The sequence below is a fragment of the Colobus angolensis genome, unplaced genomic scaffold (genome assembly GCF_000951035.1).
Source record: "Colobus angolensis palliatus isolate OR3802 unplaced genomic scaffold, Cang.pa_1.0 Scaffold26, whole genome shotgun sequence".
NCBI lineage: Eukaryota > Metazoa > Chordata > Mammalia > Primates > Cercopithecidae > Colobus > Colobus angolensis.
This window is the reverse complement of record NW_012115821.1, coordinates 6,199,203-6,221,958: the sequence shown is the minus strand read 5'-3', so window position 1 is coordinate 6,221,958 and position 22,756 is coordinate 6,199,203. Positions and strand designations below refer to the sequence as shown.

Sequence of the window (22,756 nt, the reverse complement as noted above, 5' to 3'; positions counted from 1 at the left end):
TCAGCCTCCTGGGCAGCTGGGACTACAGGCACACACCACCACCGTGCTCGGCTAATTTTTTGTAGAGATGGGTTTCGCCATGTTGCCCAGGCTGGGCTGGATCTCCTGGGCTCAAGCAACCCTCCTACCTCAGTCTCCCAAAGTGCTACAATTACAGGTGTGAGCCACCATGCCCAGCCTAAAAGATGTTTTAGGTAATATATTCCAAGTGGATGTCTTTCAAAACAGAAAAAACATTCACAGTGTAAAAAGTACAATGTGAGGATTCAGCTCCAGGAAAACAGTCATCAGAGGAAGGAAGTTCGTAACTACTCAGGTCCATTTTCTCTCTACCATTCTTACTAATAACATGTCTCATTATGATCATTCTGCTGAAGAAATCAGACTTATCAAGAAATGAAAACAGATCACAGGAAGGCAGGGGAGGAATGTCAACCTCAGAAAAAACTGAGATCATTTCAGACAGATAATGGAAACGTCACCATGGCAAAACACTACCATCCTTTTGTGACATAACTGGGATAAAAATCCCTACAGACAACAATACCAAAGGGAATAAAATTAAGAGAGCTGGAAACAGAAAGAACAATTATGATCTGTTCTCATGTTTTATGCTGGAAAAATGAATTCACGGCAAGGGCCTTGGTGTCAGTGTTAATTCTCCATACATGTGGAGCCCCAAAGAGCTATCTAATACAGTTTCATGTATACTTCTGCTAACTTGCTTACACCCTAAATGGGACTTTCAAAGGGGGAGAAAGTTAAAATGGGATTAAGAAACACAAATTAAAATAAACCCTTCCTGATGCACTACTTTTTCAGATCCCATAAAAGTCTTGGTCAAGTCCAAAGTGAGAGTGCTAAAATGGCATTGCACCCATAGAAATACAGATCTTGCTTCCAAAGATGAAGGGAAAGGAACATTTTCCACATATCTTGCAGTTAATCACTTGCATACTTAGATCAAAGGGAGTAATCAAAGTTCCAAAAGAATTTCAGATTAGCTTTTACATTATCATGTGTCCCATGATTACAATTACCTGGACCCCCCAAAAATGAGCTTTCGATGCTACTGGGATTTGTCTTGGGGACAAGTGATAGGCGGTATACACCCATCGTCATGCTTTGGAAGTTACTGCAGCGACACAGGCAATATCGTGTCTTTCATATGTCAGGCATCCTTGGACTCATTAACTCTTAAAAATCCCATCCATCACCCAGGACATAAAAGGTAAAAGTCACAACATTACTAAGCAACCTTCAAGATAACTTCTCACTCACTACAATGAACATGATGTGTAAGAGGTAGACAGAAAACACAGTGTGACAATTGGGAAGAAGTGATAAAGGTGTGAGTGAAAATTAAGAGAGTCATCTATTATTTGTCTAGTGTTAGACTTGAAAAAGGGCTTAGTATATGATAGGCACTCAATAAATGTTCACTGAATCATATACTAGTACAGAATTACTTAGCCATATCTGTCTGTCCAACACCATGCATATAAATATACCCACCGTTTGACTAGGTTTTGATGAACTTGAAATTGGCGTGAAGAGGGAGTTAGTAAGAGGCCCCACAAAGAAACACAAAAAGGCAAGTGTAGTGAACACCACTTTCATCTGGTAATTCAAGTTACCAGATGAATACCCTGTCTCCCCAGTTTTCTAGTCATTTTCTTACCCCTATAGGTTACAAAAGACATACTTTCAGCCATCATTTTTGCACAGAACTCCATTACGCTGGCCACAGGTGCAGACATCTGACCTATTATGAACCAATGAGAAACCTTCTCCCTGGAATTTACAATCAGGACTAAGAGATTCCAGCTTCAGTCTGGATGAACCCTTGAGAGGAATGCTAGGAGTGTGGGCAGCCAGGCTCTGGGAAGCAGATCAGTCTATTTTGAGAGAACAGAAGAATGAAGCAAGGGTGCATTCGGCAGGAAAGGATAAATACCTACAGAAAAACCTGATAAGGTTCAAAGTCCTTAGTCCCGGGGTGTTTCCAAAATAGGCCTACACTGGATAACCCTTACCTTGGGTATGCTTCAGATACCCTTACAGTAAACATCCTCTTTTTATTTTCGCTCAAGAGCATTTATACTACTTGCAACGCAGAGCCCAGCATAAAGACTACTCCTCTCTAACCAAAACAACCAAGAGACAAGGAAAAAATAAAAGATGACGCCACACAAAAGGAAGGGCAAAATAGCCCAGGGTGGTCCTTGAAAGGAGGAGGAATCCACCATGCAGGCCCAGACCGGAGACTGGGAGCTCAGAGCAAGTGTATGGATGACATTTCTGTTCATCCTTGGTAGAAGGGTGAGAGTCACGTGGTGACGGAATTGGCTGGCGATATCAGCGTTGTTTTTACAATGTTTCAGTATCTGTGAATGCCACATTCTTTTCCTTTCTTGTACAGTCTTGTTTGAAACTCTGGCAAAACGCTGCACAGGGGAAGCAATTGGAAGTTGGCTGAGATGAAGTTATGTGATTTCAATTAAAAACATTCTCTCACTTGCGGCTTGCTACCGCTGTGGAAAATAAAGAACTGCAACGGCAAGGTTTTTTCCCTATTGAAAATATTTCTGTTAAGCTTCAGAATGGTGAAAATCATTTATCTACATACACAAATAACTTCTGTTTAACTTATATCGGGGCTCTGGTCCAATCCTCAGATTCTGCGAAAAAGGCAAATTTTGTACAGATTAATTCTACTGTCCTCATTTCCTCAGCACCCTCCATAATTTTGCATGTATACATCCCAGAATGCCTAAAAACTCACAAATGCCTGCTATCCCACAGGGCTCCAATAATTAGCACTTTTACTAGTACATCCTTATTCTGCTGCAGAAAATACCAGGTTTTAAAATTCATTCTTATTATTTTTTTAATACATCATTTTCACTACACAAAAAGAACTACCAAGACTGGTCTTCTCAAAAGGATAACATACTTCTTAATGTAGCCCCATGATATTTATTACACACTAAAGAATGCAAAAATAACACATCTTTGTGAGAGTTCTCTGATATGGATTAATGATCATTTCTAAATATAGCAATAGTAGGGAATAAATGTCTGGATTTGCTTCTGTTTACTAAACAATAATCTTATGGGTTGGTATTTTACTGCTTTACAAACACGAGGGAGACAAACAAGCAAAGCTGTAGGAGAGAGAAAACTCTCACATCCGCAATAGTGTCTTCCCAGATAATCAGATTCCTGAACACTGCGCCCACCTCCAAGGTATCTGACAAGGAGAGAAGCCACAGACTGCTCCCAGTCTGAACGCAAGCCCAACCTCAAATAGTAGAATAAAAACAGACTCAGCCAAGATGGCTCCTTAACAATAAAATTCCCAGCAATTCAGGAAGACAGCAGCCCCTAGACACTGACTTGAGAACTTGAGAAGGCAGCCACAGCCCAGCCCCTTGCATATGCAAAAGTAAGCTCCTACATTCATTCCTGCAGGAAGCACCCCTGGCCCTCGAAGAATCACAGCAGAAGGGCTGAGTTTTAGCTGTGAAAAGACAGAGCTTGAGCTCTCTTACCTGTACCAGCCTGTGGCTCCCTCCCACTTATTCCAATTTGGGACAGGCATCCAAGGCTCTTCCTGCAACTCTGAACGGGGCGGATCCTGCCAAGTCTCTGCTCTCACCTGAATGCAGGAAACTGAGCATGCTCCCCATCACGGAGCAGCACCAGGGCAGGACACACGCCATTACCTCCAGCTTGGGAATCAGACCAGATGAGCAGCATCACCCTGCCAACATTACCATTAACCTCAGGAAATCAGAGAGAAAACAAAAATTGCCTTAAGGAGCTTTAACAAAATCGGAAATTAAGGATCAAAAGGAAGAGAATGAAAGGGGTCATAGGTGTCACTAAATGTCTAGAATGAGGCCACCAAGGTCAATCCAGTAAAAATCAACAGGGGTTCTCAGATCAAAGTCTTTTTTGGGGGGGAGTGGTGGGGACAAGTATCACTCTGTCCACACAAGCTAGAGTGCAGAGGCACAATCTCAGCTCACTGCAGCCTCAACCTCACAGGCTAAAGCAATCCTCCCACCTCAGCCTCCCAAGCAGCTGGGACTAGGACTACTGGCGCACACCAACACTCCCAGCCAATGTTTATTTTTTGTAGAGACAGGGTCTCTATGTTGCCCAGGCTGGTTTTGAACTCCTGGGATCAAATGATCCTCCCACCTTGGCCTCCCAAAGTAGTGGGATTACAGGCATAAGCCACCACAGCTTTAAGTCTTAATATAATACAGGAGTGGCAAGTGGAAGCTTGGACTAGGAGTCCTGGGTATGTATCCCGTCTGCCGTTTCCTACTCAGGTGTGACTGTGGGCAAGTAACTTCCCTCCAGGGTTCAGTTCCCTCATTTACAAAACCGGGATAACAGCAGTGCCTACTTCCTAGGGCAGCATGAGAATGAAATTGCTGGCACACAGAGAGCACACTCCTGAAATGTTCTTATCAAATGTAATGCAACACACACATACGCACATACCCACATGCCTGCATATACACACACCTTCTCCAGAGATCAGTTTCCCTAAGACAGAGGGAAAATAAGGTACTTTCTGAATGGTTTTGTTTTTATCCTTGCCAGTCAGCTTGATTTACTCAAACTTCCTAAGTGCTTCTTATTTTCAATTTGCCTGAAATCAGGCACAGAAAATAATTCTAGGCCAGATGCAGTGGCTCACGCCTGTAATCCCAGCACTTTGAGAGGCCAAGGTGGGAGGCTCACCTGAGGTATGGAGGTCAAAACCAGCCTGGCCAACATGGTGAAATCCTGTCTCTACTAAAAATGCAAAAATTAGCCAGGTGTGGTGGTGCACACCTGTAATCTCAGCTTCTCGGGAGGCTGAGGCAGAAGAATCTCTTGAACCCAGGAGGTGGAGGCCTGGTGGAGGTTGCAGTGAGCCGATACCGCCCCACTGCATTCCAGCCTGGGTGACAGAGCAAGACTCCTTCTTAAAAAAAAAAAAAAAAAAAGTAGCTGATTCTAACACCTATGTTTAGTGCTGGAGGTCTTAGCCAGTGCAAAAAAAAAAAAAAAAAAAAGGAAGGAAGAAAATAATTCTAAATTCTTCAAAACCATGTAAATCTAGCAAATTAGAAAGGAGCACAGACTACTTAATCTTTGAGGAAGCTGTCAAGATTGTGCCATAACTTTTTGATTCAGTTCTCACCTTTCCAACTAATTCCAGGCAGTAAAGAGACACCACTACCCTGATGGCTGATATTTCACAAAATATGCAGCAAGGAGAGCCAATGAGGGCAAGAATGGCCTGGACTGACCAACCCTATTTCAGTTTCTGTTTTACCTGCTTGACTCTCAGGATTAGAAGGGCGATAAAATCACCCAATCTCAGGTCCCTTCTCACCTACCGTATCTCCAAAGAGACATCCACCCTCTGACATATCAAACTGGGTGACAGAAAGCTTGGTTCCTGCTAAAACCCCTCCAGTGAATGGCCACTGCCCTTAGAACAAAATCCAAACCCCTGACCATGGCCTTCAGGGCCCTGTGGCCCGGCCTCTGCTGCCCTTCCTAACCCAGCTGCCACTGCTCTCCCCCAGACCTACCCTCATCCAACACTCCAAGCTCTGCCCACTTCTAGAATGTTGCTTCCACCATCCCTCAAACCAGAATGCCCTTTCTCTATCATTCCTATCTCTGGCTTTCTCATTCTCCAGGTCTTAGACTACCCTGGCTAAGACAGATCACCTACCCACCATTCAGTTCACAAGTATCATTGACAAAATAGTGAAGAGTTTAATTGTTTACAGCCTGCCTCCCTTTCCTCACTAGACTGGAAGCTCCAGGAGGGCAGGGCCATATGCTGGTCACCATGTGGATGCAGCACCTGCCACATGGGGAGGGTGACCAGGCACATAAGATGGTGACTGCCTCTCGAGACTGCCTATCTCCTCTTTGGGCAGCATTTGGAGACAAAGCTTAAGCAGATAACAGGACAAGAAAAGGCCTTATCCTGGAACTTTCTCTGCAATGGAAATCACTACATATTCAACAAAAATAGGTACTCCATATAGGGGATCTTAACCAGAACCCCACATTAAAATACACAGGGGAACTTAAAAATTACACTAAAAATAATAACACTAACTCCAATGCCTATGCTATATCCCCAAGATTCTGATTTAATTGATATTAAATCTGGTTTATGTGATTTAAATGATATATTCAGCTAGGGTTGAAAACTACTGTTTTAGAGCACTGCTTCTCAAACTAGTTGTGAGAAAGGACCAGTGGTTTCTTATTTCCCAAAGTATCAAAAGACGATAAAAATTAATGACCAGAAAAAACATATGCACACACTACAAAATACAAGACCCAACTTTTAATTATTAAACTCAACAGACAGACAATTGTCCTGTGCAATTACATTTCTTTTTCTTAGCCTGGGCAACATAGTGAGACCTCATCTCTATGAAATATTTTTTTTCTAATTAGCTGGGCATGGTGGTGTACACCTCTAGTCCCAGCTACTTGGGAGGCTGAAGTAGGAGGATCACTTCAGCCCAGGAGGTCAAGGCTGCAGGGAGCTATGATCATGCCACTGCACTCCACCCTGGGTGACAGAGTGAGACCTTGCCTAAAAATAAAAATAAATAAATAAATAAATAAATAAATAATTATTTTCCTTTTTCTTTTTTTAGAGACAGGGTCTCATTCTGTTGCCCAAGTCAGTTTTGAACTCCTGGGCTCAAATGATCCTCCCACCTCAGCCTCCCAAGCAGCTAGGATTACACACTCAGCCAATTACTATTACATTTCTAAATTCTAAGTCTCAATTTCTATATTTACACCATTGTGCACAGGTTAACAAAAACAGACTTTGCACCTCAGCTCAGGTCTACAGAGCAAATTTAGAGTAGCACTACTCAGAAGTTACAGAAAAAGGACAAAATGTAGTCTAACAACTTAGTTGAGGACTGCACACTACTCAAATTATACTACACGGCAGGAATGCACCACACAGATCAGAACAGACTTGTCATCTGACAGATTTTTGTGGTGCTTTCCGGATATAAGAAAGAGTTCGAGTGTTTTTAAAATACGGAAATAATAGAGTTTCTGGGATGGTTTATGCACAATTAAGACATTCTCTTATTAAAAACATAACCTTGCTTTTGTTCACTTGGTTTCTTTAACATCACTATATTTGAGCATGTGTTTTGCATTAGCTAATAATTCAGAAGTGTGTCATTCTTCTCCCTGAAAATATACTGTTACCATGAAGGCACATCTTGAAAATGGTAGCATCTAATAATAAAAAGAATGTATTACTCGAAATAGCACTAAACTAGAAAAGGGAGACTGATGGTCTGAAGTGAATTCAAGGATGGGAGACATCAATGTGGGCTGGAATAGCATGTAAAGGCTCCATGAAGAAGGAAGCACCAGGGCTGGGTGCTTAAAGAGAGGTTTAGGATGAAGTAGGCAGATGGGAGCAGGGAAGGAATTTCAGACCAGTTTGAAGGGCAGCACGTCCACTGGTCAATTTAACACAGGGCTGAACCATAGCAAGGGCAAGATGCAATGGGTGGACTTCTTTTCCCGGGGGGATCACCCTCCCTTTCTTCCAGGCCCATTCCTGCCCTCCACAAAAGTCAATGTTTTCATTAAACTCTCAAGGGAAATGCCAAAGACAAAGAAGTTTCAATAATCAAAAACAAAATCTATAGCCATCTTAGCTGGGCATGGTGGCTCATGCTTGGAATCCCAGCACTTTGGGAGGCTGAGGCGGGCAGATTACTTGAGGTCAGGAGTTAGAGACCAGGCTGACCAACATGGTGGAACCTCATCTCTACTAAAAATACAAAACTTAAGTGGGCGTGGTGGTGGGCGCCTATAATCCCGGCTACTAGGGAGGCTGAGATAAGAGAATTGCTTGAACCCATGAGGCGGAGGTTGCAGTGAGCCAAGATCACACCATTGCACTACAGCCTGGGCAACAGAGCAAGACTGTATTTATAAAAAAAAAAAAGAAAAAGAAAAAAAAAATCTACAGCCATCCTAGTAAGTTTCAGCAAAAAAAGAACTTGACAATGTACTTCTGGACTTGAACAGTGGTGGAGAAATGAGATTTCCCTTTTGTCTCTAGCATTGATCCACAAATTCAGTGAGAAAAATCTTGCCTCTTGTTTACAAAAAACTCCACTTGGTGAAGACTAAGGATTTGTAAAAAGAAATGGCTTGATGACAAAATTAACATGAATTCAACTCTACTGCCTAAGGAGAGCCCTCAATTAGATTTTTCAAATTGCTAAAAATATTACCACTTAACTCCCTTTGGTTTCAAAAAATAGCAGGATGTATAATATTATTGAAAATAAACATTTCATTAATATGTATGTTATTCCCATGGATCCTCCAGATAATCCTAGTGGGTAGATGAGATTATCCTTTTCACAGGCTGAGACCTGGTAAGGCTGAGTTATTTGCTCAGAGTTCTACAGCTTGTCAGTGACAAAACCAAGACTTAAACCCAGGTCTCTGTTGCCAAATCCTTTGAAGGTCACCACATGCAAAGTACTTATCCCTCCATACCCGCCTTCCCTGGAACTTACAACAACTCAGTCAGTCAAACTTTGGCTATGGAAATATAAGTAACTTTGGAAGTAAAATGGGCACATTAAAAGCAAATGCACAGATTGATTAAAAATCTAGGAATCCACTGCCCTCCGGAAATGACAAACCAGAAGACTTTACCTTTTTCAGGTTGAGGTCTTCAGTGGATCCAGTGTTATGGGATGCCCAGTCCTGAATTCTCATTCAGAATTGCCATTGCTCCCTCTAGATAACTTCACTCTAACTTCCTGTGAGCCTGAGACTATTCCTTCTCCACCTCAATTACCTTCTCAAGCATGGGATGGTCTTTTCAGGCTTGTTCCTGCCTTAGAATCTTGGTGCTTGTCATTGGCTTTTTAGGAAACATTCTTGTCCCAGTATCCATTTGCCTGACTTGGCCCCATATTTGTGTCTCAACTCAAAATATCCCCTCTGCCAAGGAGCTAGCTAGGAATACCCTGTCACGTGTTAACCCAGCTCCAACGCTCTCTGTCAAATCCCTCTGTTTTACTTTCTCTCTAGTGCTTATGATTATCTGAAATTCTTATGATTCATGGGGCATGCAAACACCACACGAGCACAACTCAAAAAGAGAGAATCAAAGTTAACACAAGAAATACACCAAATGCCACTCATAAACAAACATGCCCTGAAGGAAAAGTTCTTATACATGAATTCAAAATAACAGAAGACATCAAATATTGAATATTTTGCTAGCTCACATACACCACACAATAAGAAACACTCAGAAGTATTATACACAGAAAATGTCTACAAAACAACAAAACACCAACCTCTTTTTCCTGGTGTTGAACACTCTTCTTTCTGCCAATACTGTCCACAATAATCCTTAATATTTCCTTTTTTTAAATTTTTTTCTGAGACAGAGTCTTACTCTGCCGCCCAGGCTGGAGTGCAGTGGTGTGATCTCAGCTCACTGCAACCTCTGCCTCCCAGGTTCAAGCTCTGCTGGGATTACAGGCACCTGCTATCACACCTGGCTAATTTTTTGTATTTTTAGTAGAGATGGGGTTTCACCATCTTGACCAGGCTGGTCTTGAACTCCTGACCTTGTGATCCCCTTGGCCTTATGATCCCGCCTTGGCCTCCCAAAGTGCTGGAATTAGAGGCATGAGCCACCGCGCCCGGCCAATCCTTATTATTTCTAAATGAAACAACTTTTAATTCCTGCAAATTATCTTCTATATTTTTCTCTCTATGAAATAAAGCAAGGTTGCAAAAATCAGCTACGGAAAAACTAATATCTGAGTTGTCCAATGTAAAGGATATTAGGACTCCCTGGCCGACTTCCCCTCCAGAAAACATGGATCAGTCTTTCCAACAGACTCCTGGGGCAGCTCTCCAGCATGCCTTATCATTAGAGGACTCCCTTGGTCATGAACCACAGAGACCACTCACAGTCTACATTTCCATCTACAACACAGTGGGGCAGACAATCAGAAGTCTGCTTATTCTCAGCATGTTATGCTGACACGAATCAATTTTTTAATAAAAGTAGTAAATTTATGGTTCTAAAATACAGAGGATGACGTCTAGTTGTGATCAAATAACCCATTTTCTAGGGATGGCCTTTTATAATGCCAATTCCATGCACAATTGGGAATTAAGTTAAGGTGTGTCTATGACCAAGTAGAGCATTCTCATTACGAAAAGCCTTCCCTCACAGTGCCTCATGAAGCTACCCTCAAAATGTATTCAAGTATATAAATTCTCTCTTCCTGTACTGACACCATCACTGAAGAGCTAGTATCAACATTATTTCCATAGCCCACCTTTAAGGAGTTAATGTAGTCTGGGCATGGTGGCTCATGCCTGTAATATCAACACTTTGCAAGGCAGAGGCAGGAGGATCACTTGAGCCCAGGAGTTCAAGATCAGCCTGGGCAACAAAGTTGAGACCCCGTCTCTATTAAAAAAATAAATAAATAAATAAAAACTGTTTAATTAGCTAGGTGTTGTGGCACATGCCTGTAGTCCCAGTTACTTGGGAGGTCAAGGTGGGAGGACTCACTTGAGCCTGAGAGGTTGAAGCTTCTGTGAGCCGTGATCACACCACTGCACTCCAATCTGGGTAACAGCGGAAGACCCTGTCTCAAAAAAATAATATTAGCCCAGTGTGGTGGTGGGCGCCTATAATCCCAACTACTCAGGAGGCTGATGCAGGAGGATCACTTGAGCTCAAAAGATCAAGGCTGCAGTGAGATGTGATCATACCACCGCAGTCCAGCCTAAGTGACAGAGTGAGACCCTATATCCCCAAAAATTAAAAATAAAATAATTTAAAGTAACTGCTGCCTGCTTTATTTCAGGGATGTGGGGATTCCAAGCAAGATAATCAAACCCAGATAGTATCTACACCAGCGATCCCTAACCTTTTCGGCACCATGGACCAGTTTGGTGGAAGACAGTATTTCCATGGGCCGGGGTGGGGGATGGTTTTCAGACTAAACCGTCCCATCTCAGATCATCAGGCACTAGTTAGATTCTCATAAGAAGCGCACAACTAGATCCCTCACATGTGCAGTTCACAACAGGGTTCACACTCCAATGAGAATCTAATGCCACAGGAGGCGGAGCTCAGGCAGTAATGCTCACTTGCCCACTGCTCACCTTCTGCTGTGCAGCCCAGTTCCTAACAGGCCACAGACCAGCATCAGTCCACGACCTGGGGGTTAGGGACCCCTGATCTAGCTCATAACCTTCCGTCTGTGTTTGGACAATATTTCCTTAAATAACTGAATATAAAACAATAAACATGTTTAGGTATTCGGGGCTGCCAAAGTGAAGAGTTACAGAGTACTTTTGTTAAGAGAGAGATATAACCGAGAACTCAAATTTGGAAAAAGATCTTTTATCCCCCCATGAAAAAGTATACCAGTTATCACAATGAAAATATATTTAAAAATGAAGATAAATACAATGCCGTACTGTTGACAATACACAAGTCTTTCAAATACATATTCCAGACGAAAAACAAGCACCCTTGAAAATCAATCAGTGAAAACCAACCAATAAAGTATGCCACCATTGCAAGTGGCTTTCCTGTTTACATACTAATCTACTAATTGAAGTGGTTGCTGGGGCAGCACCAATGCAAACACTGATATGATGGAGGGCGTGGAGGCATGAGATAGCTGGGAAAGTGATCATCTAATCTGAGAAAAGAGTCACTACTGCTTATTAAAGAACTACTTATTTAAAATATCCTGCAGTAGAAACGAGTGCCCCTCAACCTCCATCAAAACTCTACAGTAGCTTTCCGTCACTATCAGGTCATAATCCCAAAATACCTCTTTAATTTTACTTCCCAACATAAAGGTCCTGACCTAGTAGTTAAATCTCTGCTCATCACCTATCCAACACAGTACATGGATGCCTACCTTCAGGCCTCTTTCGGACATGGTGGACTTTTGCTATCCAACATCTATGTTCCCCATTTCTGATAGAAGCAATCCAGTTTTGTCAAACGAAAATAGCTTATCTCCATAGGCTGGTTTAGACATTTTACTCAAACTGGGACATTTGAACATTTGTCCATGGAATTTGAATTTCAAGCAGAAAAAGACTGAAAAGGGTTGGAGTTGGCTCATCCTCCAGGGGACGCTCTACAGAGATGTGGCTTCAGCTCCCTCCACCAGCAGCCCCAGAGCTGCCCAGTGTCCACCTTTCTGATCCCATTTTTCAGGTGTTTCTCAGATCCTGTAAACTACTTCACATATCTATTGTTTGTTTACAACAAATTTATTTTCTGCTTAGGGTGGATTCAGGGTAGAGGTTTTTTTTGCACTTAGGACCGAAGTATATCCTAACTTGCATGCTTATTAAAGTCATTCTTAAACCTTGGGATCAAAACTCAACACCCCTGATTATTTTTAAGCCTTTCAAAGCCACACCCCAACAGGATAACCACTCTCTCTTCAAAATTTTTATGTAAGTCTATTATATATTCTTACTGTTTTCATTTACCCCATCCTCCAAACAAATTACCAAATCATATTTTATAGCACATTGGATTATTTCCTAGCACCAAACTTGGCACCTAGAAGGCGATACAAATTTTTTTATCTATTATTAATGTTTCCGTGTAAGGCACTGTGCTTAGTGGCTTCCCATTCGTTACTGCATTTAATTCCTCAATATAGGTGGGGTTATCCCATTTGGAGGATAACCACAGCAAGGCAAAGAGATTCACTTGCCCAAGGGCATTTACAGCTACTAAATGGACAAACTGAGATTTAAATCCAAGTGTGCCCTTGAAAGCCTAAATTCTCCATCACTGATGATAGAATTTGAAAGGGAAAAGGTAGGTGTGAAAATAATTCTGTCTTAGATATATTTATTCTGTCATCTCTCGAGCCTAGATATGAAACTCTGCCCACTGACATGTTCATGAACCCAATCTTGAAAGCTATTTAAGTTTAAATGAAACAATGCATTACTTCAGGTAAATGAAAAACAAAGAAAACTCTGATCTCAAAAAAAAAAAGAGTTCTGCTTCCTAAATCATACACATCGTGTTCTCAGACTGCAGAATTTCTCTCTAATCTGCTCTGACAAAACCAAGTCAGGAACTGGGGAGACTTGAACAGCAGGCTGAAAAACTGGAAGAGCCCAGTCTGGTATTAAAAACTAGCTACAAGGGGATAATTCACATATGGATCATTACGATTCGGGGATGGTTAAGAGCAGCTCACATCTGGTTTTATTTGGGCTCCCTGCTTCGTCTAATAAACAAGTACATGTTTAGTTTAAACAAACAAAAACAGGTAACAAAAAAGTGTTTTTCAGGTCACACACAAAGCAGGATTAGTTTGGAAAATGAAGACCAGAACCTGGAAAACCAGTTTAATTTAAGTACCTCACCAAGAGACCCTGACCAAGTGACTTAATCTCTTAGGACCAGTTTCCTTAATCAAATAGGGAAATAAGGATTTTTTTTTTTTAGTTACCTTAGAAGATTATTATGAGAATCAAAAGAAAGCATGAACGTGGAAAATTGTATCAACTCTGACAAAACATTAGCAAACGTCCCCAGAGGAGGTCAAGCAGGCCTATCTGAGTCTACAAGTGGACAAGTTTGTCAAATACACTATAAACGGCTACACTAGGTACAAGTCATGAAAGGAAATCCAGACACAGCGCCTATATCAGCAAACAACCTATCAGACATCATGAAGAATAAAGTAAACTTTTATCTAGTCTAATCTCTTTAAATACTACCAAGCCATGAAGGGCTGGGCGCGGTGGCTCACGCCTACAATCCCAGCACTTTGGGAGGCGAGGCAGGTGGATCACTTGAGGTCAGGAGTACGAGACCAGCCTGGCCAATGGTGAAATCCCATCTCTACTACAAAAATTAGCCAGGCATGGTGGTGCACGCCTGTAATCCCAGATACTCAGGAGGCTGAGGCACAGGAGGCAGAGGTTGAATCCAGGAGGCCGAGGTTGCAGTGAGCAGAGATTGTGCCACTGAACTCCAGCCTAGGCAACAGAGCAAGACTCTTTCTCAAACAAACAAGCAAACAAAAAATAATAAATAAATAAACATTCCCAAGCCATGAAGTTCAATTCTTTGAGAACCATTTTTCCATATTTGACAAACTTGCATTTGGATGGAATTGGGATTATTCCTACTCCCCAACCCCCAAAAATGTCCAAAACATGGTTCAATGCTTCTAGGTAATTTCTACCTAAATTCTGAACTAAATTTGGGCATGGCAACCCCAAAGTAGGGCCTGTAGAAAGCTAATAGGTATAGGTTGTTTTGGAAGATGGGGAGGTGGTGTTCAGAAAGCAGAGATTCCAGAAAGGGTTCTGTTACTTCACTAATTAGGAAAATGCTGCGTTGGGCAAAACAGGTTCCTTAAATAAAGTACTGCTTGGAGCATTTACCATGAGATGTCTTTCAAATCCCCAACAAAGTATTGGAATAAAAAGCATTTCGCAAACTTATTTGCAAAGAGCATCCTTCAGGCAGGTGTTCATGGAAAACAAACTGAAAACACAGCAGAAGAACGGTTAACGGAGGAAATACATGGAGGAGAAATTCCTTCAGAACATACTGTACTTTTTGAAGGCAATGTGAATAGAGTACCATGGAGGAATTCTACCACTGACTGTGTGTCCCAAGGTCTTTATCTTCAATTCAAGGGGCCCAAACACTCCTGAATATTCTTGGTAATTTAGAAAACACTCACATGGACTCAGAAAGCAATTGCTTTAAAGCCAGAGAGTCCATTAGAAAAGAGCCAGAGAGTCCATTAGAAAAGACAAAGGGAGGCAAAGAGGGAAGAAAAGAGGATCTTAGACCCTCCTTTCTCCCCCTAATGTTTATTAACAACTAATTGGCTTTCATGTTTTCTCCATTAGATTTAGCTTCATGATCAAAATCACCTCAGGGTATATTATAATCAACCAAACATCAGCCTTCAGGAGATACACCATATGACGACATCCACAGGTCAGCATACATATTCAGCCAGCATAAACCCGGCGGGGACGTCTACCAACAGAGGGCCTTCTATGAAAAGCCTAGGAAAAAAGTCAACTCTCTGTTGCACATTGAGCACCGTAAATCCAGCAACATTTATTTGAGAGCAAAGATCGATTTGTTAACTAATTAATCTGAACTCACAAATGAACACATTCTAACTGAGATACTTCGTGGCTCATAGTTTCTGCTATCACAAATTCAAATGCCATCAGGGGCCATGCAGATAACCTCAACTAGTGAAGCAGACAATGCCAGAGAAAGTAGAGAATTACGGAGACTAAGGGGGGACCTGCGAAGAGACCTCAAGGCATTCATGCTCAATTCAATTAAAACATAGTGCTGACTCTAGCTCCCCTCAGACAAAACAAAACAGGTGCAGTCCAAATTCAGCCCACAGGCTACCGGTTTGAGAGCTCTGGGAGGGCCACCATCCTTACAAGTATTTGGGTCTAATGTTCGATAAATGCCTAATGAGCATATTAAATTTACAAATCACAAAGTTGAGAACAGTGTCAACCCAAATGTGTCAAACAAATTTGCTTACGGTGGATGGATATTTGCAGGATATATGTATATATACAAAGGGTTTCAGCACTGTACAACTGAGTTCAATGCCTTAGGGTAACCTGCTGCATGACCTGGGGTGAGGTATGTTATCTTTCTGAGCATCGACTTCCCCATCTATAAAATGAAGATAATAGCACTCCCTTGGGGTAGTAGTGAAAGTTACACAGGAATAAATTTGTAAAGCTCTCAGCATGCAGTAAGCACTCAATAAATGATAGTTGATAATTTCTTTACAAAGCATATTTAGGTTAGTATTATAATGCACATTTAGAACAATTCATGTGAGGACAAAGCCTCTCTTAGGAAAATTGTGTAGTAAACGATGTTGATCAGTCCCTTGCAAGGAACTGCTGATCATATGACCAGTCTCACTCAGCCTCCTGCCAGACAGAGGTCATGAAAGGATGCTGGTGCCATCTCATGGTAATGCTCAGAGCCTGGAGGAGATACAAATGCTAGTACTATTCACATTTGAACAGCAGCTTGTACACATTTAGCATTAATTCTGTTAAATATTTTTAAACACTCAATTCAGAAGCATAAATCCAAACACCAACGGGATGCTAACACATCGCTCCATGCCAAATACCTTGCAATGTGCACAGTCATTTGCCCTCTAAAATTCACACCCGTTCAAGTTACTCTTCTCACCCTGTCTTCCAGCAGATGATCTGTACACTTGCCCCTTTTTAGACACTGGCTGCTTTCTCCTACAGAAAATTTAAATTCCAACTTGTTTGGGCCTTTTTTTTTTTAATCCCTGAAGCGACTGGGACTGGGAAGAGGAAAAATGATGAAGTAATAACACACAGGTGCTTCCTACCTAATTAAAAGAAAAGTTTACAGCTGCACTGGTAGTGAATCATCCCTATGGGTTATCCACGTGTATCCTTCAAGTGGCACGTAGTTCCATCAAGAGCCATATTCCATATGCTTTCCCGAAAACTGCCTGCTCTTTGCTTGCTAAAATGATGACTATCAGGTAACTAATGGCATTTTACACTTCCTGGCTTTCCTCTCTATGGACAAACCAGTTCATTTGTGTTTTCTTACTTCTAAAAATAAATAACCCTGGAAAAAGGACTCAGAACTCAGTAAATCAAGTTTCAATTTATGTTGAAAAAGCAAAATGCAAATTTGTGTATATATTATTTCTCTGTAAGAAATACATATACAGTTATACACATATAAAATGTGAAAATATTTATATAACATGTATATGTTTATATACATCTTTATAATATTCTATACACAGTATATTATATATATTCATGTATGTCTTTCTTTTCTTTGAGACAGAGTCTTGCTCTATTGCTCAGGCTGGAGTGCAGTGGCACGTTCTCAGCTCACTGCAACCTTTGCCTCCTGGGTTGATATAATTCTCGTGCTTCAGGCTCCCAAGAAGCTGGGATTGCAGGCACATGCCACCACACCCAGCCAGGTTTTTTTTGTACTTTTAGTAGAGACAGGGTTTCACCATCATAGCCAGGCTGGTCTCGACTTTCTGGCCTCAAGTGATCTGCCCGTGTCAGCCACTGTATTCGTCTGTTCTCACACTGCTTGATAAAGACATACCCAAGACTGGATAATTTATAAAGAAAAAGAGGTTTAATGGACTCACAGCTCCATGTGGCTGGGGAGGCCTTACAGTGATGGCAGAAGACAAAAGGCACACCTTACATGGTGGCAGCCAAGAGAGAAAATGAGAGCCAAGCGAAAGAGGAAACCCCTTATAAAATCATCAGATATCGTGAGACTTTTTCACTACCACAAGAATAGAATGGGAAAAACCACTCCATGATTCAATTATCTCCCACCAGTTCCCTTCCACAACACATAGGAATTATGGGAGCTACAATTAAAAATGAGATTTGGGTGGGGACACGGCCAAACCACAATCACCTCCCAAAGTGCTGAGATTACAGATGTGAGCTACTGCACTCGGCCTATATACATTAATTTCTTACTTAAGTATATATATCTTACACACACAAACACACACACACACACACACACACCCTGCCACTACCTCCAGAGAAACCAAATAATGAAATAATGAGGACAGGAGAAGACAGTTGTCAGGGATAAGATCTACTGTTCTCACTATATACTTTTTAAAATCTTGGATAATTGTACACATAATATATTAATGGTCCAAAAAAGTTACCTTTGATTTCTTTAAAAATTTGTCTGGACAAATTTTTCTTGTTTTCTTATATTTTAAATTTATAATGTCAAAGGTAATTGAAATAATCTGTTTTTATTTCTTAAGCTTATCCTTAGACATTTCCACCTTTTTACATATAAAGAGAAAAACATCTAGAAAGATACATATCATACTATTAACTCTTCAAGAAGAGGAGTCATGTGGGGTTACAGTTTCCTTTCTCCTCTATCCTTCTGCATCACTAGTACCACTTTCGAAATTGAAAAATAAAACCAACAATGAGATACCACTACACACCTATTAGTATAGCTAAAATCCTGAACACTGACACCACCAAATGCTGACAAGGATGTGGAGCAACAGGAAGTCTCACTCATTGCTGGTGGGAACGCAAAATTATATTGCCACTTTGGAAGACAGTTTGGCAGTTTCTTACAAAACTAAACATAATCTTACCACACAATCTAGCTAGCAATCATGCTCCTTGGTATTCAGCAAAGGAGTTGAAAACTTATGTCCACACAAAAACCTGCATATGAAAATTTATAAAAGCTTTATGTGCGATTACCAAGTCGTCCTTCAGTAGATGAATGGATAAAAGAACTATGGTACATCTAGACAAGGGAATATTATTCAACACTAAAAAGAAACACACCATCAAGCCATGAAAACACATGGAGGAAACTTACAAATGTATATTGCTAAGTGAAAGAAGCCAATGTCAAAAGCCTACATATTATATGATTCCAATTATCTGACATTCTGGAAAAGGCAAAACAATGGAGAGAGTAAAAAGATCAGAAGTTAGGGGGCAGGGAGATAAATACGTAGAACACTGAGAACTTTTAGGCAGTGAAACTAATCTGTCTATTACAATGGTGGACACATGTTATTATATATTTGTTCAACCCTATAAAATGTACAACACCAAGAATGAACCCTAATGTAAACTACGGTCTTTGGATGATAACGATGTGTTAATGTAGGTTCATCAGTTGTAACAAATGTACCACGTTGGTGGGGGATGTTGATAATGGGGGAGGCTGTGCACAGGCTGGAAGCAGAGGGTACACGGGAAATCTCTGTACCTTCCTCTCAATTTTATTGTGAATCTAAAATATGCTCTAACAAAGTCTATTGTTTTTAAACAGCTACTCAGAAAAACAAAAGAATGAAACTAATTTTACAGTTACAAAGAGAGTATCTACACACTGAGGTAGGGTCAGAATCAGTAAACACGAATTCCTATCATTAAGCATTTTTATTAAATTCCCAGAAGGGCATCTGTAGTTTAAGAAGGAACTTACATAACTCTCTCAGGTCAATTTTCTGCACTCTTTATTTTGCTCCTCTTGGTTAAAAATCTGGGGTTGGGAACATTCACCTGTGCATTATACTCTTTAGAGGATCTATAGTAGTGTCTTGCTCCACAACATTCTTTTTTTTTTTTTTTAGACAAAGTCTCAGTCTGTCACCAGGCTGGAGTGCAATGGTGAGATCTCGGGTCACTGCAACCTCCGCTTCCCGGGTTCAAGCAATTCTCCTGCCTCAGCCTGCCAAGTAGCTGGGATTACAGGCACACACCACCATGCCCGGCTAATTTTTGTATTTTTAGTAGACACAGGGTTTCACCATGTTGGTCAGGCTGGACTCGATCTCATGACCTCATGATCTACCTGCCTTGGCCTCCCAAAGTGCTGGGATTACAGGCGTGAGCCACCGTGCCCAGCCTCCACAACATTCTTTTTTTTTTTTTTTTTTTTTGAGACGGAGTCTCGCTATCACCCAGGCTGGAGTGCAGTGGCCGGATCTCAGCTCACCGCAAGCTCCGCCTCCCGGGTTTACGCCATTCTCCTGCCTCAGCCTCCCGAGTAGCTGGGACTACAGGCGCCCGCCACGTCGCCCGGCTAGTTTTTTGTATTTTTTAGTAGAGACGGGGTTTCACCGTGTTAGCCAGGATGGTCTCGATCTCCTGACCTTGTGATCCACCCGTCTCGGCCTCCCAAAGTGCTGGAATTACAGGCTTGAGCCACCGCGCCCGGCCAACATTCTTAAACTGATTTCTTTTCCCAACAAATGAGTTGTTTTCATCCTATCGCTTGGTGGCTATGCAGGTCAGCTTAAAATTCTTGTTTGCTTAAATTCAGAGAATTTAAAATGCTCTTCTCTTCAAATTATCCCTCCCAACAAATAAATGCAAGTTAAGTAGAATGCTTACAAAAAGTTAAGAGGAGTTCAATTATACTGCAGTCATCTGTTTTTCTTAAGGAAGGATAATAAACCTCATTTTCAAACAAACAAGCAAACAAAACAAAATGCAAACTAGTCAAAAGGGAATCCCAAATTATTGGACTCCCAAATTATTCTGTCAAATAATACTGTGCCCACAAGGGCACTCACTATACATGAAACCAGACAGTATGGTTAACATTGATTTGTGAAGACTGAAGACTATCAGTTTTCATGATCCTTGCTCAACACAATTCCACTGGCTTTTCCTTTGGAGAACACTAAATTAATTTCATTGATTTTGAGGGAGCTTTCCCCCCAGGAGACAAAATGCTGACTTCTCATTCTGAAATTATAAATGTAAAAACAACTTGATTTTCTACTCCTTAACCTCCAAAATGCGTACACAAGGACCAGATGTAATGGCTCATGCCTGTAAATCCCAGTACTTTGGGAGGCTAAGGCAGGAGGATCATTTGAGCCCAGGAGTTTCAGACCAGCCTGGGCAACATAGGGACAACCCCATCTCTACAAAAAAAAATTTTTTTTTTTTTTTTTTTTTTGAGACGGAGTCTCGCTCTGTCACCCAGGCTGGAGTGCAGTGGCCGGATCTCAGCTCACTGCAAGCTCTGCCTCCCGGGTTTATGCCATTCTCCTGCCTCAGCCTCCCAAGTAGTTGGGACTACAGGCGCCCGCCACCTTGCCTGGCTGGTTTTTTGTATTTTTTAGTAGAGATGGGGTTCGCCATGTTAGCCAGGATGGTCTCAATCTCCTGACCTCGTGATCCGCCCGTCTCGGCCTCCCAAAGTGCTGGGATTACAGGCTTGAGCCACCGCACCCGGCCTACAAAAAATTTTTAAATTGGCTAGGAGTGGTGGCACACACCTGTGGTCCCAGCTACTTGGGAGGCTGAGGGGGAGGATCTCTTGAGCCCAGCAGTTTGAGGTTGTAGTGAGCTACAAATGTACCAGTGTACTCTAGCCAGGGTGACAGAACAAGACCCTCTCTCAAAAAAAAAAAAAAGAAAAGAAAAACAAAAACAAACAAACAAAAAAAACAAAACAAAAAGAAAAAATGTTTACACTAGAGAATGAATAAATAAATAGTACCCAGATTTCCTTTCTAGAACTCACATCTGAGAATCTTTTGAAAAAAAAAAAAAGAAAAGAAAAACAAAAACAAACAAACAAAAAAAACAAAACAAAAAGAAAAAATGTTTACACTAGAGAAGGTATCAGGAGGCAATTTGGATATATTTTCATTCTCATTCTCTCTCTTTCTCTCTCTCTCTCGCTCTCATTTTTCAAGTTAGAAAAAGGCATAGTTCCCCATTCGAGGCTTTGTTAACAGTGACCATTATAGAAGGCTGGAATAATTTCCCTCATATAGTCTGTTAGCCTGCTTCCTAATATCTAACTACTGCTTTGAATATTAGAACTCTCAGTTTTAGCCAGACATCACAGACCTTCCATCATCTTGCCCCCTTTTAACATTTTTCAATTTCATCCCGTTGGTCACCAACTTAAGATTCCTCGAAACTCAGGAATGAAATAAATCTAAGCGATCACTTGGTCTAACTTCAGATCCGATGTTTAAATTCACACAAACTTCTCGCAGTGACCCAGACTAGTCTCAGAGAGCTCTGAATCAGTGAACAAACCACACTTCTTGGCAGACACACTTATTTTAGGGAGCTTTTGCACATCACAAATTACCCACAACAGTCCTGTTCATATCCTTTAGGGCCCACACAAAATGAGGCAGACTTCATTTACACATATTAGCCATCTATTTAAAGAACTGTTTTCCACCTGCTTCCTGCTGTATTTTTTTTCTTCCAGCTAAACATCTAGACCTGTGCCCTCAATTTCTCAAAGACCCCTGTGATAGTCATTACAAACAGTGATATTAAAAAACAAGGGCTCTAAAATTATCTTCTTTTTAGTTTTAAGCAGTGGGGAACAGAACATATTGGATCTTCCATCAAATTGTGACAGTCACACACAAACACCATATGAATTTCTAATCCCGAACCATCTCTTTTTAAGGTTATAACACATGTGTCAGGTGAAAACCTAATCTCTATTCTGCTAGATTCAATCACCTCAAGGCATTCCATATTTATAAGCTTCACTCTCTTCTGGGACTTAAGAAATATTTTTAACACAATATAGTACAATTAAATTTAGCCCATTCTTCCCCTTCCCAAAAACATTAACAACTTTTATTTAATTTCATATTACAGAAGAAAATGAAAATTAAGATTAATTGAATTACCCTCCCCCCATGGGTTTTAATTTATATGACAACATTTACATTTGGTAAGAACAAAATGGAATAGGGCTGCAGTTTTTAGTTATAGTTGACCCTACTGCCAAACTGAGTTCAGTTCAGATTATAATTGCACAGAAAAAAGAAACATATAATTTTGACATTTACTGTCATTTTAACCAACTGCAGAATTATTTAACACTGTTTTGCCATGTTGGAAGAAAGCTACTACATGGTATTTTGCTCAGGCCAATGTGTAATCAAAAAAATTGATTTGAGAAGATAAGATTATTAAATCAATCTGTATTTTATTTTAGCAATGACTTATAATTTTCTTTCTTTTTTTTTTTTTTTTTTTTGAGATAGGGTCTCACTCTGCTGCCCAGGCTGGAGTG

At 41.0% G+C, this 22,756-nt stretch overlaps 1 long non-coding RNA gene across 1 annotated transcript in view; it reads left to right on the top strand.

Annotated features, from left to right (window-relative positions):
* LOC105515373 overlaps positions 1–22,756 on the top strand; it is a 32,166-nt gene that overhangs the window by 5,549 nt on the left and 3,861 nt on the right. Inside the window, exon 2 of the long non-coding RNA XR_001002313.1 lies at positions 15,004–15,094. This is a non-coding gene — a long non-coding RNA (uncharacterized LOC105515373). The remainder of the gene's footprint in view (positions 1–15,003; positions 15,095–22,756) is intronic.